The following is a 16,539-nucleotide window of genomic DNA, read 5'->3' on the forward strand; positions in this document are numbered from 1 at the left end:
AAGGGTCCTACGGGGCAAGGCCCAACCTAGGGGGTCAGGGACCTATGCCAAGGGCCTGGACGGGACCAATGTGGACTGCGGATCCGCTTAGGGCAAGAGCTAGGAGCTAGGCCTATATAAAGGGCGGTGGTAGGGAGGGGGATCCTACGTCTTAGTCTCCTAGGTCTTACATTGGATCTCACACCACCTGGTGAGATTTCTCTGTCATGAGCAATAAATAGCGATTGCCGAGATGACAAATGTAGGGCAAGGGCCCACCAAATCCCAACCGATAAGTTTGAATGGGGCAATTAACCTTGACTGGAGCTTACTCTCCATGCATGTTGTGTGGGTCATTGATTTTTTGGCGAATTGTGCATGCTTTGAGATGTGTGGATTCTGGATTGCATGACTTAGGCCAGTAATAGGACAATGTTGATGTTGTCGAGTACTTTGTGAAACCCTAGATGCCCAAATATGTAGTACTGAATGTAAAGTTTGTCAAACTGTTTGGGTATGTGGATTCTTGCAAGGTGGTCTTGTTTGATGCGCAGTACATGATGTGATCCTAACAATCTGCTGTAAGCTCCTAACAATCTCTTGTATCTTGTTGAAATTGTTGTAAGGTTCTAAGTACTGCCTGTTGTATATGCTCTACCCGTGATTAGCCATCGATGACATAATTAGTGATGCCCTTTCAATAGTTGAGCACTAGCAAAGCTATTCCTCATCATTCGCCTAGGCTTGAGAGATGCACCCATTGCTATGTAACTGCTGTTGTGTACAGCCTTTTCTGGGATTGGCGGCGGCCATTGTAGGGTATTGCCCCGTTGCCAACAATGCAATAGGCCTTGGGGGCATCTGCCAAGGATCAAAGTTATGCAACAACGCTAAGTACATCCCACCAGGGCATCCCGAGCATGCCTCCGTGCTGGCAATAGCATCGGCTGAGAGGAGCTAGTAGGCAAGGCAAATCTGAATCCAACACACGCTTTCTAAGCGTAGAGACAAACACCACAAAAAGTCCTTCCTCACCTGATCAAAGTCATGCAACTCCCACGAGGGCATCTCGACCATACCTCCCTGCTTGCAATAGCTTCGGCTGAGAAGAGCTAGTGAATCCAACACACACTAGACCAATCTCTAAGCGTAGAGACAATGCACCACAAAAAGTCCTTCCTCACCTGATCAGTTTAGTAATCCAACAGGATACTAGGGGACCCTCTAGTCATCTCATTCATGACATCCAGGGGGCTTCTCGTCGAGACCCTCTCATTGATGAGCTCCCAAATATGCATGCTCAGGAGAAAGCTGCATCAAGCAATTGGACCAGACAATCCTCTCCCCAAAGCATGTAAATTCTAACATAAAAAGTACAACACTTCAAGCAATCAATTAAAAGAAGCAGATCGGACTTCTCCTTGAGGGATTCAGCAACGCTCCACAAGCATTCATGGTGTTTGCCTTTGATTGTTGAGAGAGTAGGCAATTACAGCAGTGTCTTGAGGTATGCCCCATGTGGAAAGGACAAAGAAGATCACGTGCAAAGTAAGGGCGTGCCTCCAAATCAGATCATGAACACTTGCATCTAGTCCCTACTGCACAGCAACGGCACAGCATCTTGATAGCTTAGTGGAGGGTCAACAGGCTGCCTGAGGAAGACGATGGTGCATGATGTAACTTCAAAATGGAAGATTGAGAGGGGCCCCTCGCAGAGGAGGAAGCCCTTGCCAAAAATTCAGAGTATGGTGCTTCATCTGGGCCGAGCACACGGTATTCTTTAGTAAAAGGCGAAAGAATAGTTCGCTCTGTGTGCTCAACCCGCACCTTAACCCAGGAAGGAGCAGGCCTCAGCCTTAGTGGTGCAACAACCTTGCGCCCCCGCATGTGGGATATTATAGACAGCACCACGTCCACTTGCCCGCATGCTGGATATGATGGACAATACCACGAGCATGCTGTGCACCCTTCTCTTCCCCTTCATTTGCACCCCTCAAGAATGCTCACATGCCACACATCAAACCCTCACTTCACATTTGTTCAAAGCAACCCATAGCTTCTTGGCCCTACCCAAAAATCATTCTCAGTTGTGTCTTATTATTCTCATAAATTTCACTACCATATGTCAGCACAGCCGCATGACTCTAGTACGCTCTACACACTTCCCTACATCTCTTCACAATCTTTTCCCTTGTCATATCTCCTATTTGGCCCGTATTCTATATCCCTCACCATGATATGGTATTGATGACTGTGAACACACTTCGGACCATTGGGGCACTTGCGTGTGCATTCCTGTAATCCCATCTCCAACATTTGTTATCAGAGTAGACTTTGCAATTCTTCTTCTTCCCCACATTTTTTGTACATCTTGCACTCCCATTTCCAACATTTGGTACCATCGCAAACTTCCATATCCCGAGCAGCATTGCCAACACCCTCCTGGTTCACTTTCTCATATCATAGTGATATTTGATGAGCATTTTCATGGGGATAAGAACTTTGGAAGGGCTCATAGAGGTCTCTATTTCCAAAATTTTAATGTAGGCTCTATCATTCTTAACCTCTTTACTTAACATGCGGTATCAACACTTCCATTAGTCTAGGTTTGGATCTTGAAGGCTAGTTGCATGGGCATACACTCCCCATGCTACGTCTGTAGTGTCGATTTCAAATAATCTTGTGTGTGTTGTTTCAACAAGGTAACGGTGCTCTATTCTCTGGGGGGCAATTGATTTTGGGCTCAACATTTGCTTACTGCTGCAGGGTCACAAAAGCTCAAGAAGTTCAAAGAGGGAGGAAAGAGTATCTCTTTTCTCACCTATGATGGCACCCTTGGTGCTACCGACAAAGTATTGGCCTTCATCCAACAAATTGATGATGCCTTTGGAGACGAGGGCTTCACGGAGTCCTCCAAGCTACACCATGTAGCTATGAATTCCAAAAATCGGCTCGTCAATGGTGGGTTGGCCTTCGTTGGCAATGGCAAAAGCCCCAAAGACATGGCAAACTCTACGAGTTTCCATCATGAAGCAATTCCTTGCAAAGCGATGCAAAAGGACATTAAGCTTTTGAGATGGGAGATGGCTGTAAGTAGTAACTGGCGATGCCGCTTTAAGGGACAACAAGCCTCCGTTACTCCCTTGATGGGAAGTTGAGGCTTCATATCCAAAGCTATGTCGACAAAGAAGACTTCTTTATCTTTCTCTCCAATATGAGGATACTATCCTAGGGATACCATGGTTCAACTGCATGGCTGCCAACATGAAGTTCCCTGAAAGGAGAATCTACTTCACCTACAGGGAAAGAATATGTATATAGATGCTAATGAGTCTGGTCGTACTATACCACTTGTAAATCCTCTTGCCCTTGATAAATCAATGAAAAGCTCAGTTTCTATGTACATGATTTTTGTCAAAGAATCCCTAAAAGGTCCTAATGTTTCATCAAAGGTGAATGGTAAGAATCAAGAAGAGTTAGACTTGTCTAACTTTCTAAAAGGATTCCAAGATGTGTTCATTGATGATATCCCTATGGACTTATCTCCAAAACGAGGGGATGATGACCATCAAATTGACCTCCTATCACGAAGCTCAGCCTAACAAACCTCCCTATCGAGTTTCACAAGCTCACCAAGAGGAAATCATGAGGCAAGTACAAGAATTGGTAGACAAAGGAATGGTGAGGCCTACTATCCTCTCCCTTTTGCTCTCCAATCCTTTTAGTGCAAAAGAAAGATGGTATATACCGCATGTGTGTGGACTATCGTGCACTCTAAACCATATCACTATCAAAAACAATTTCCCGTACCTCGGTAGAAGGTCTGTTTGATAAGCTATGTCATAATAATCAATATCTAATTCTCCTAAATGATTTTCTCATATTAAACTGATCATTTAATGTGGGGAAGTGCCAGGGGAGAAAAAAGCTAGAATATTGGTTAAGCTAGCAGACCAGCCACAGTAGGGATCCAAAGGAGGGAAAATAGGGATCCAAAGGGGGGGCCATCTGCAAAAGATCCATGTGCAACAATGGGCTAAAAAGACCCTAAGGTTCAGCCATTAAGACTTCCAAAATGCTAAGGTTCCAAAATTCAAAAGGTTGTGTCCAAAGGGTTAAAGCTTAGGGGGATTGGATGCTTTATGTGCTCTCCAAAGTCAACACACATCCCTACACATGAGGGGGTGAGCCCTAAAGGTAGGGGATGAGAGAGAAAGTCACACACACACACCACACACACACACACATGCTCCCTTTACACAAAGGGAATTAGGGACACATGTCAGCTCCTAGCCCAGATGCCCACAAGGGGTGCCCAATTCCTACTGGATGGCCTTGGAGGTGGACCAATGAGAATTAAGCTAGAGTAAATTTAGTTTAATTAATTTAAAAACACTTAATAAAAGAACCAATGAGAATTAAATCTCCTAAAAGACTATGGGCAGTGTCCCAAGAGGTCCAATGAGCATTCAGGAGCCCAATGGCTTGCCTGATTCCTATTGGCAAGAGGCAAAGGGGTCCAACGCGAGTTTAGTTTAATTATTAAATTACCTAAAGCTCTCACAAAAGGGGAAAGGCGGACACATGTCAAAAGGATATCACTTATGCTGCTTAATGGTCATTGGCTTGACTTGGGGAGGGCCAATGAGGCTGGAGCAAGAGCAAATAGCAAGAGGGCTCTCCCAAGAGAGAGAGGGGGCTGATTTTTGAAAAGCATTATCACACCACACTCACACAATCTCATGTGTGAAGAAAGAGAAGACTATCTCTTCCCAAGCTTTAATGGAGAGCTCATCACCTACTCCAAGCTTGTGAGATAGAAGCCTATAATGACACACGGGTAGAAGACCTATTTGATAAGCTACAAGGATCGACCTACTTCAGTAGGATTGACCTAAAAAGTGGCTATTATCAAATAAGGATAGTTGATCAAGACATGTAAAGACCGCATTTCGCACCACATTTGGTCTTTACGAATACATTGTCAATGCCTTTTGGCTTGACCAATGCACCAGCCACATTCAACCGCTTGATGGAGAAGCTGTTCGAACCTTCACTGGAGTGTTCTTTGATGATATTATCATCTACTCTAATTCATTGGAGGAAACACAAGCAACACCTCCAGGTAATATTTCAAGTTTTAGAGAGAATAAACTTTATGTTAATCGAAAGAAAAGTTAATTTTTCTTGCAAGAGATTCAATATTTAGGTCATATTATCTCTCAAGATGGCATCCAAATGGATCCATCTAAGTTAGAGGTAATAAAAGGATGGCCTAAACCAAGGAATCTTCATGAACTAAGAAGCTTTATAGGTATGTGTGCATACTATAGACGCTTCATAGAGTAGTTCTCACAAATTGCAGGACCATTACATGACCTAACAAAGAAAAGCGTTAGGTATACATGGTCTGCTAAGGAGAACAATGCTTTCAAAAAGCTTAAAGAAAATCTTATCTCTCAACTGTGCTTACGTACCAGATCTCTCCAAAACCATTTGAGGTCCAATGTGATGCTTGTGGTGATTGCCTTGGAGCTGTTTTTTACTCAAGAAGGGCATGCCATAGGCTATGAGAGTCGAAGGCTCGACCCTGTTAAGCAAGCTCTAGGCATATACGAAAAGGAACTCTTGCAGTTCTACATGCCTTAGACTCATGAAAGCACTATTATTGGGGACTCCTTTCATTCTACAAACGGATCACTAAAGTCTTAAGTACTTCATGACGCAGACCAAGCTCTCCGACAAACAAATGAGGTGGGCAAATTTACTTTCGCAATTTCATTTTCATATGCTGACATTGCTGGCAAGCATAATCAAGTAGCTCATGCACTCTCAAGTGGCCGAGAGAGTGAATGCGGTTTTCATAGCAACTCACAATGATCTATCTTCAATGATAGATGAGTACGCTATTGATCCCGATTTTAGAGATGTGATTTCAGCCCTTCCATTAGGGAAGAAAGAAGAACCATTTACTTTACAAGATGGTTATCTTCTCTATCGCAATAGACTATGCGTTACTAACTCACTACGTGAGAAAGTAATGTATGAATCTCATGCTCCACCTTATGCGGGGCATAGAGGGATTCAGTCTACCTTCAAGGGAATTGAAACATATTTCTATTGGCCTACCATGAAAGTGAACATACAAGAGTATGTTTCTAAATGTGTGGTATGCCAAAAAAGACTAAATTTGATAGGGGAAGCAACTTTGGATTGCTTCAACCCTTGCCAATCCCTAATTCACCATGGGAGAGCATATCCATGGATTTTTCTTGGATTGCCTAAGTCTATCCATGGGGATATGGGAATATGGACGATAGTAGACAGGTTCAGTAAACAAGCTCATTTTATACCTGTCAAAAAGACTATCAAAGCCCATCAAATGCAACCCTCTTCATTTCACAAATTTTCAAGTACCATGGCTTGCCAATGTCCATAGTGTCGGATAGAGATCCTAGAATGACCAGTAATTTCTGGAAGGGTCTCTTTGAGAATTTTGGGGACAAGGCTGAACTTCTTTCGGCCCTATCATCTACAAACGGATGGCCAAAGTGAAATAGTAACCTAACCATTCTCGATCTACTAAAAGCCTATGTAATGGAGATAGATCAAAGATCCCAATGGGAGAAGTACTTACCTTAGTGGAGTATGCTTACAATAACACTGTACCATACTTCACGGAAAAGCACCTTTCGAGGTAATTCAGGGAAGATCAAAATTCCTTGCTACTTAAGGTACATGGGAAGATCTTCGCTACAGATGAGTATAGCCAAGACTACAAGAATCTTTTCAAAAGATTAAGGATGCTATCTCTATCCTTCAAAAAAAAAAAAAAACAGCAAAGCAAAAAGGCTGCGTGACAAGCACAGAGAGCCCAAGCCTTTAAAGAAAACAATTGGGTCTTGTTAAAGCTTTCCCAAGGCTCGATTAAGGCACAGGACGGGCAAGAATCCTGCAGGCCACCAAAAGTACTATGTTAAACTAGCAAAAAGGTACTATGGTCCCTTCCAGATTCTTAGGCCAATCAATGAGATGGCCTATCAACTCAAGTTTCCCAATCATTGGCTCATACACAATGCTTTCCATGTGAGCCTATTAAAGCCTTACAAAGGAGAGCCACCTCAAGAACCAACTATTGAAGACACACCGGAGATCGAGGACCAAGAGGAGGTGCTGCAGCCCGAGTCCATTCTCCGACATGAAGACAAGGTATTAAGAGGCGGTAAGACTATCCGACGATATCTTATTAAGTTTAAGAATTATCCTTTTGAAGATGCTAGATGGATGCAAGGCATACAATTAAAGGATAACCTAAACCTTGTCAATGCTTACAATGCTTCCCAAGAGTAAGCAAATGTACAAAATGTTAAAAATGAACAAAGTTTTTTTTTTCTTATAAGACTCTCTTTTTCTTTATTGTGCACAAAAATAAAGTAGTATGCATGCTTAGATCAAGTTTGCGGAGACGACGTCTCCCAAACACCAAGTAGAGCTTGTCACTCTACTATCGAAGATTGATAGGAATAATGTGCAGACATGCTTGCGGCAGCTCAGGCTCTCAAGCACCAAATGGACTAGTCATCCATTGTGGAATGATGTCGTAGGGTAACATAGGGATCCTCTACCCGCTAAGAAAAGGACTCATGAATATGCTTTATCTTCTCTACACCATAGTCGAGGACGACTATGATTTCAAGAGAGAGGTAATGTCATAATAATCAATATCTAATTCTCCTAAATGATTTTCTCATATTAAACTGATCATTTAATGTGGGGAAGTGCCAGGGGAGAAAAGCTAGAATATTGGTTAAGCTAGCAGACCGGCCACAGTAGGGATCCAAAGGAGGGAAAATAGGGATCCAAAGGGGGGGCCATGTGCAAAAGAGCCATGTGCAACAATGGGCTAAAAAGACCCTAAGGTTCAACCCATTAAGACTTCCAAAATGCTAAGGTTCCAAAATTCAAAGGTTGTGTCCAAAGGGTTAAAGCTTAGGTGGAATTGGATGCTTTGTGTGCTCTCCAAAGTCAACACACATCCCTACACATGAGGGGGCAGCCCTAAAGGTAGGGGATGAGAGAGAAAGTCACACACACACACATACACACAGGCTCCCTTTACACAAAGGGAATTAGGGACACATATCAGCTCCCTAGCCCAGATGCCCACAAGGTGTGCCCAATTCCTACTAGATGACCTTGGAGGTGCACCAATGAGAATTAAGCTAGAGTAAATCTAGTTTAATTAATTTAAAAACACTTAATAAAAGAACCAATGAGAATTAAGTCTCCTAAAAGACTATTGGGCAGTTTCCCAAGGGGTCCAATGAGCATTCAGGAGCCCAATGGCTTGCCTGATTCCTATTGGCCAGGAGGCAAAGGGGTCCAATGAGAGTTTAGTTTAATTATTAAATTACCTAAAGCTCTCACAAAAGGGGAAAGGGGGACACATGTCAAAAGGCTATCACTTATGCTGCTTAATGGTCATTGGCTAGTCTTGAAGTAACACAAAGAATTGTATTGTACAATGTCTCTCTTGATGGGAGAAACCATAATACAAAGCCTTTTGGAGGGGGACCGACTCCATGCAAATCCGGTCCTCAACTATTGTCATTAGCTTAATTTCTCTCTCTTTGGAAAGTATTGTTGATGCTATCTAACTAGGTGTTATGTTTTTTGTTGCTCTCTCCACCCAAGCACTCTTGTAATTCTTATTAGGAATCTATTCTAATGAAATGCCCAATATGTTCATGCTCATTTCCGCTACACACAAGTTATTAGGCCATTAAATGTTACAAGCTACAAGGCTCTACCTACTTCAGTAGGATTGACCTTAATAGTGGCTACCATCAAATAAGGATAGTGAATGAAGAATCTAAAGAACGCGTTTTGTACAACATTTGGCATTTATCGATTTATGGAGATAAATTTTTGACCCTACCGCAAATTCATTGGAGGTTTCTTTGATGATACCATCATCTACTCCAATTCCTTGGAGGAACACAAGCAACATCTCAAGTAATTCAAGCATTAGGGAGAATAAGCTTTTTCTCATCAAAAGAAAAGCGAATTTTTCCTTCAAGACATTCAATACCTAGGTCATATTATCTCTCGAGATGGTATCCGTATGGATGCATCAAAGTTGGAGGTAATAAAAGCATGGCCTAATCCAAGGAATCTACATGAGCTAAGAAGCTTTATTGTTGGTATATGTGCATACTATATACGCTTCATAGCAAAATTCTCTTAAATAGCAGGACCATTACATGACTTAACAAAGAAAAACGTTAAGTATTCATGGACTGCTAAGGAGCAAAGTGCTTTTGACAATCTCAAAGAGAAGTTTATCTCCCAACCAGTCCTTATTCTTCTGGATCTCTCAAAGCCATTTGAGCTCCAATGTGATGCTTGTGGTGATTGCCTTGGAGCAGTCTTGCTTCAAGAAGGGCATGCCATAGCATATGAGAGCCGAAGGCTCAACACGGATGAACGGGTCTTAGGCATTTATGAGAAAGAGCTGTTAGCTGTTCTACATGCCCTAGATACATGGAAGCACTATCTATTGGGGACTCCATTCATCTCAAGAACAGACCATCAAAGTCTCAAGTACTTCATGACGCAAACAAAGCTTTCCAACAAACAAATGAGGTGGGCAAATTTTCTTTCACAATTTAATTTCCACATTGCTCACATTGGTGGTAAGCACAATCCACTGGCTGATGCACTTTCACAATAACCAAAAGTTAATGTGGTGTCAATAGCAACTCACAATGATCTACCTTCTATGATAGATGAGTATGCTATTGAACCCGACTTTAAAGACATAATGTCAGCCCTTACTTTGGGAAGAAAGAGAAAAACATTCACCTTGCAGGATGGTTATCTTCTCCATGGCAATAGGCTATGTGTTCCCACTCCCTTCATGAGAAAGTCATGTATGAATCCCATGCTCCTCCCTATGTGGGGCATAGAGGCATTCAACCTACTCTTCAAGGAGTAGAGATGTACTTTTATTGGCCTACCATGAAAGTGGACATACAAGAGTATGTTTCAAAATGTGTAGTATGCCAAAAGACCAAGTATGATAGAGGGAAGCAACTTGGATTACTCTAGCCATTGCCCATTCTTAATTCACCATGGGAGAGTATATCCATGGACTTTATCTTTGGATTACCAAAATCTATCCATGGGAATACAAAAATATGGACAATAGTCGACAGGTTTAGCAAGCAAGCACACTTTATCGCTGTCAAGAATACTATTAAGGCACACCAAATGGCAACTCTCTTATATCACAGATTTTTAAACACCATGGATTACCAACATCCATCGTGTCAGATAGAGATCCTAGAATGACCATATAATTTCTAGAAAGATCTCTTCAAAAATCTAGGTACAAGATTGAATTTCTCTTAGGCCTATCAGCTGCCGCAAGCATGTCTGCTCTTTAGTCCATTTGATCTTCCCAAGTAGAGTGACAAATTCTACATGGTGTTTGAGAGACGTCATCATCCCAAACATGATTCTTAGTATGTATACCACTTAAATTTGTGCACAATAAAGAGAGAATTAGTCTTATAAGACAAAACATTGATCATTAAAAGAAATATGTACATTTGCTTACTATAATGTAGCATTGTAAGCGTTGACAAGGTTCATACTATCCTTAAGCTGGATTCCTTGCATCCATCTAGCATCTTCAAAAGGATAATTTTTGAACTTAATAAGATACTGTCGGATAATCTTACTATGTCATAGTACCTTACAGGGAAGGAGGAGAGGATTTAGCAATATTTCTAATTGAAGTGAGTGACCCACTCTGGTGACTAGGAAAACGGGGTGCATGTGACTGTGGCTCCCATCTTGTCTCCTCATTATTTAAAATACCAGAGTCAATAGAGAGAGAAGAAGAGAGAATGTGGGTAGGATGTAGAGGATAGGAGATATTTACAATAGTCTAGCTTTGGCTAGACATAAGCTTATTAGGGAGAGGAGAGAGGTAAGAAATTTATAAGAGAGGTTGTCGAAGATGGATAGTTGTTGATGATGATGGATCCTCCAAAAATGGTGAGAGAATCACTCTAGACTAGCGAGACCTCATTAAAAGATCCTTGTCTCTTGTAATCATGCTTGAAGACTTGTAGAACCATAGCCATTCTAGAGGGAAGAAAATTGGGGATGGCCTGTGTCACCATTACACGAGAAAATTGGGGTCCACCACAAAAATCATAGCTCCACGTTCATAACTCCAAAAATTTTGAAAAAAAATTGAGCTAAAAGTTGAGCTCACAAGCTACATCTTTCATGTTGAACACTCCTTCAGATTCGGGATTCTTCTCTACTTAAAAAATTCAGCCAAATAATGTATTATTTGTGGCTGCAAAGGTCTTTTGGTGGTCCCCTTTGAGTGGACTTCTATCTTGCCTTCAAGTGTAAGCTCCTTCATGTGTATGAAAACATGACCTAGAGTTTTGAAAAGATTGGCAATCATCTAGATGGAGGTATTATTGAAATTTGAAAGTGGGGTTGAGGTTTGAAAATGAAAACTAGTGAATAAAATATTTGGTAGGGTGGAATAATATATATACATGAAAAATATATTAGAAAATACTAAAAAATATATATAATGTAATTTAGAATATATATGTTTAATATTTAAGGTCAAAAAAAAGATCAACAAAGAAAGCTTATTTATGCTACATCATGATTGATTAGCATAAGTCTTATTTATTTAATAAAGGCTAAAACGGTTGTGAAAAAGAGAAGAAAAATCAAAAGTAACTTATATAATCGGAAATACTTTTGGTAAAAGAGAAAAAATATATGGGGGGTACCCATGCATGGAAAAGCTTGCCTCGGGACCAAGGGAGAAAAAGCTAGAATATCGGTTAAGCTGGCAGACTGGCCACAGTAGGGATCCAAAGGAGGGAAATGGGGATCCAAAGGGGGGCCATCTACAAATGAGCAATGTGCAACCATGAGCTTAAAAGACCCTAAGGTTCAGTCCATTAAGACTTCCAAAATGCTAAGGTTCCAAAATTCAAAGGTTGACTCCAATGGCTTAGGAAATTTGGATGCTTTGTTTGTGTGTAAAAAAGTCTTCCCAAGTCCTACAAAGGATGGGGCGAGCCCAAGAAGTAGGGGATGAGAGAGAAAACACACACACACACAACCTTCCTTTGCTCACAAGGGGAAAGAGGGACATTGTCAGCTCCCTAGCCCAGATGCCCACAAGGTGTACTCAATTCCTATTGGATGGCCATGGAGGTGGACCAATGAGAATTAGGCTAGAAATCTAGTTTAATTAATTTAAAAACACTTAATAAAAGAACCAATAAGAATTAAGCTCTCTAGAAGACTATTGGACAGTCTCCCAAGGGTCCAATCAGCATTCAGCAGCCCAATGGATTGCCTGATTCCTATTGGCCAGGAGGGAAGGGGTCCAATGAGAGTTTAGTTGCATTTATTAATACCTAAAGCTCTCACAAAAGGGAAAGGGGGACACATGTCAAAAGGCTATCACTTATACTACTATCACTTACAAGAGAGTACCTAGGAAGCCTCCTCGTGAGACTCCCAAAAGAGGCCTCTCTCAGATTCGGGAAGAAGAAGAGGATCCATACGAAGGGCTCAAAAATTTGCTTCTTGATGATGCATCTCCTTCCAAAAGGAAAATTCAAGACTCCCCCTGAAGGAACGAGAAAGAAGTGAGCCTCCCGCCACCTCGGCGGAGATGTCTCCACGAAGACGGCGGGCTAAACGCTCTCCATCACCTCCAAAACGGAGAAGACCATCACACACTTCTCTACACTATAATTCAAAGAGGGATGACAAAAAGCAAGAGAAGAAAAAGGCGAGAAAGAGAACACCCTCTTCTCCATCTTCTTCATCCTCTTCCTCTTATGAAAGTGATGGTGAAGACAAAGAAGTCAAGGCAAGAAAAAGGCGAGAAAGAGGTCACCCTCTTCTCCATCTTCCTCAAATTCTTCATCTTCTGAAGAAAATGATGGTAAAACCTTTGAACCATCAAAAAGAAGAGGCCATAGGAAATCCTATGCCGCGTGAAAGAGGTCGCCCAAGCTCAAGAAGTTCAAAGAGGGAGGAAAGAGAATCTCTTTCCTTACCTACAATGGCACCTTGGGTGCTACGGACAAAGTCTTGGCCTTTATCCAACAATTCAATGCAGCATTTGGAGATGAGGGCTTCACAGAGTCCTCTAAGCTATGCCATGTAACTATGAACTTTCAAAATTCCGCCAGGCAATGGTGGTCTAGCCTATGGGACAACGGTGAAGCTCCACGAACATGGAAAGCTTTAAGAGCTTCCATTATGAAGCAGTTTTTGGCCACCGATGCCAAAGACAAAGCACTCACCGAATGGCGAAGCTTGAAGCTCTCTCCCTAAAAATCCATTCACAAATATGTAGACAAGTATTGGGACCTACAACTCAAAGCCACTATCTTCAAAAAGTTGGATTTTGGAGAGCAAAAGCAACAATTTTGTGCGGGCTTAACCGAAGAAATGGCAGAGTATGTCAACTCCCAAAGGCCACGCACCATATCGGCAGTTATACACCATACTATGGTGGCTTCTCGAATCAATTTCCAAACAGGGTCTAAAAGAAATTATAAGCCCACGGAAAACAAGGGTTCCAATGAGCCTAAGGGGAAGGACAATGTCCAAAAGTCTCCTAAGGGCAGCTCCAACAAAGCTAAAGAGAAGCGAGTTTACGAAGGCAAAAATAAATTCTCTCCTGAAGAGCTTGAGCGTTATCGCAAGGATAACCGTTGTTTCAAGTGCGGTGAGCAAGGACATGCGTACCGCGCTTGTCCCCAAAAGAACAACCGCCATGAGCCTCCTAGAGCTACCTTGGTCAAAATCCAAGAGGAGGAAACGCACCACAAAGGATCTCCTCTATGCCATGCTTGGGAAAAGGTAGGAGAACATGATGGTTTAATTTTCTTTGACCCTGGTTCTACTCACAAGTCTATGAGATGGGAGATGTAGTGTCCTCACATGGTGCTTTCAAGGGGCAAGAAGCTTCAGTCGCTCCCTTAAACAAGAAATTGAGACTCCATGTCCAAAGCTACGTGGACAAAGAGGACTTCTTTATCTCTCCTCTCAAGCACGAGGATGTAATCCTAGGGGCACCATGGTTTGATCGCATGGCTGCCAATGTTAAATTCCCTAAAAGGAGAACCTACTTTAGGTTAGGGGAAAAAGATATGTACATAGATGCTAAGAAAATGGGTAACACCATACCCATTGTAGCTACACAAGCTTTCAACAAGTCAATAAAGAGCTCTATTTCCGTGTAGATGATTTTTGTTAAAGATTCTCAAAATAAACCTAATGCTTTAACAAAAGAAAATATAAACAATCACAAAGAATTAGAGTTATCCAATTTTCTCAAGGGGTTTCAAGATGTCTTTATTGACGAAATCACTTGTGAGCTACCTCCTAAACGAGGCAATGATGACCATGCAATTGAACTTCTTCCAGGAAGTTCACCGCCTAATAAACCTCCTTATAGAGTTTCTCAACTTCAGCAAGAGGAGACTATGCGGCAAGTGCATGAGTTAGTTGAGAAGGGCATGGTTAGGCCTAGATCATCTCCATTTTGCTCACCTGTGCTATTAGTGCAAAACAAAGACAGCACATATCGTATGTGTGTTGACTATAGAACACTAAATAGGATCACTATCAAGAATAGGTTTCCCATTCCACGAGTAGAAGACCTATTTGATAAGCTACAAGGGTCCTAAAAAGTGGATATCACCAAGTAAGGATAGTTGATCAAGACATTGTAAAGACCGCATTTGACACTACGTTTGGTCTTTAAGAATATATTGTCATGCCTTTTGTCTTGACCAATGAACCAGCCACATTCAACCGCTTGATGGAGAAGCTATTCAGGCCTCACCGAACCTTTACTGGAGTGTTCTTTGATGATATCATCATCTACTCTAATTCATTGGATAAACACAAGCAACACCTCTAGGTAATATTTCAAGTTCGAAGAGAGAATAAACTTTATGTTAATCAATAGAAAAGTGAATTTTTCTTGCAAGAGATTCAGTATTTAGGTCACATTATCTCTCAAGATGGCATCCAAATGGATCCATCAAAGTTAGAGGTCATAAAAGGATGGCCTAAACTAGGGAATCTTCAAGATGGCATCCAAATGGATCCATCAAAGTTAGAGGTCATAAAAGGATGCCATAAACCAAGGAATCTTCATGAACTAAGAAGCTTTATAGGTATGTGTGCATACTATAGACGCTTCATAGAAAAGTTCTCACTAATAGCAGGACCATTACATGACCTAACAAAAAAACATGTTAGGTATACATGGTCTGCCAAGGAGAAAATGCTTTCAAAAAGCTTAAAGAAAAGCTTATCTCTCAACCTGTGCTCCAATGTGATGCTTGTGGTGATTGCCTTGGAGCTGTTTTGCTCCAAGAAGGGCACACCATAGGCTATGAAAGTCGAAGGCTCGACCCTGTTGAGCAAGCTCTAGGCATATATGAAAAGGAACTTCTCACAGTTCTACATGCCTTAGACTCATGGAAACACTATTTATTGGGACTCCTTTCATTTTGCAACGGATCACCAGAGTCTTAAGTACTTCATGACGCAGACCAAGCTCTCCGACAAACAAATGAGGTGGGAAAATTTCCTTTCGCAATTTCATTTTTATATTGCTTACATTGCAGGCAAGCATAATCAAGTAGCCGTCACTCTCAATACGGCCGAGAGTGAATGCGGTTTCCATAGCAACTCACAATGATCTATCTTCTATGATAGATGAGTATGGTATTGATCCCAATTCTAGAGATGTGATTTCAGCCCTTGCATTGGGGAAGAAAGAGGAACCGTTTACTTTACAAGATGGTTATCTTCTCTATGGCAATAGACTAGGTGTTACTAACTCACTACGTGAGGAAGTAATGTATGAATCTCATGCTCCTCCTTATGCGGGGCATAGAGGGATTTAGTCTACCTTAAAGGAGATTGAAACATATTTCTATTGGCCTAACATGAAAGCAAACATACAAGAGTATGTTTCTAAATGTGTGGTATGCCAAAAGACAAAGTTTGATAGAGACAAGCAACCTGGATTGCTTCAACCTTTGCCAATCCCTAATTCACCATGGGAGAGCATATCCATGGATTTTATCTTTGGATTGCCTAAGTCTATCCATGGGAATACATAAATATGGAGGATAGTAGACAGGTTCAGTAAACAAGCCAATTTTATACCAGTCGAAGAGACTATCAAAGCCCATCAAATGGCAACCCTTTTCATATCACAAATCTTCAAGTACCATGGCTTGCCAATGTCCATAGTGTTGGATAGAGATCCTAGAATGACCAGTAATTTCTAGAAGGGTCTCTTTGAGAATTTAGGGACAAGGCTAAATTTCTAGAAGGGTCTCTTTGAGAATTTAGGGACAAGGCTAAATTTCTTTTTGGACTATCACCCACAAATGGATGGCCAAAGTGAAATAGCTTACCTAACAATCCTTGATCTACTAAAAGCCCCTGTAACGGAAGTAGATC

At 41.5% G+C, this 16,539-nt stretch overlaps 1 non-coding gene across 1 annotated transcript; it reads right to left on the minus strand.

Moving 5' to 3' along the window:
* Positions 1 to 1,684: 1,684 nt before the first annotated feature.
* On the minus strand, positions 1,685 to 1,809 carry LOC147452078 (U5 spliceosomal RNA). Its single transcript, XR_015189055.1, has one exon. It is a non-coding gene; the product is annotated as a U5 spliceosomal RNA (small nuclear RNA).
* Between the last annotated feature and the right edge of the window lie 14,730 nt (positions 1,810 to 16,539).

The sequence above is a fragment of the Adiantum capillus-veneris genome, chromosome 8, assembly GCF_014529385.1.
Source record: "Adiantum capillus-veneris isolate H3 chromosome 8, ASM1452938v2, whole genome shotgun sequence".
In the NCBI taxonomy this organism is placed as follows: domain Eukaryota; kingdom Viridiplantae; phylum Streptophyta; class Polypodiopsida; order Polypodiales; family Pteridaceae; genus Adiantum; species Adiantum capillus-veneris.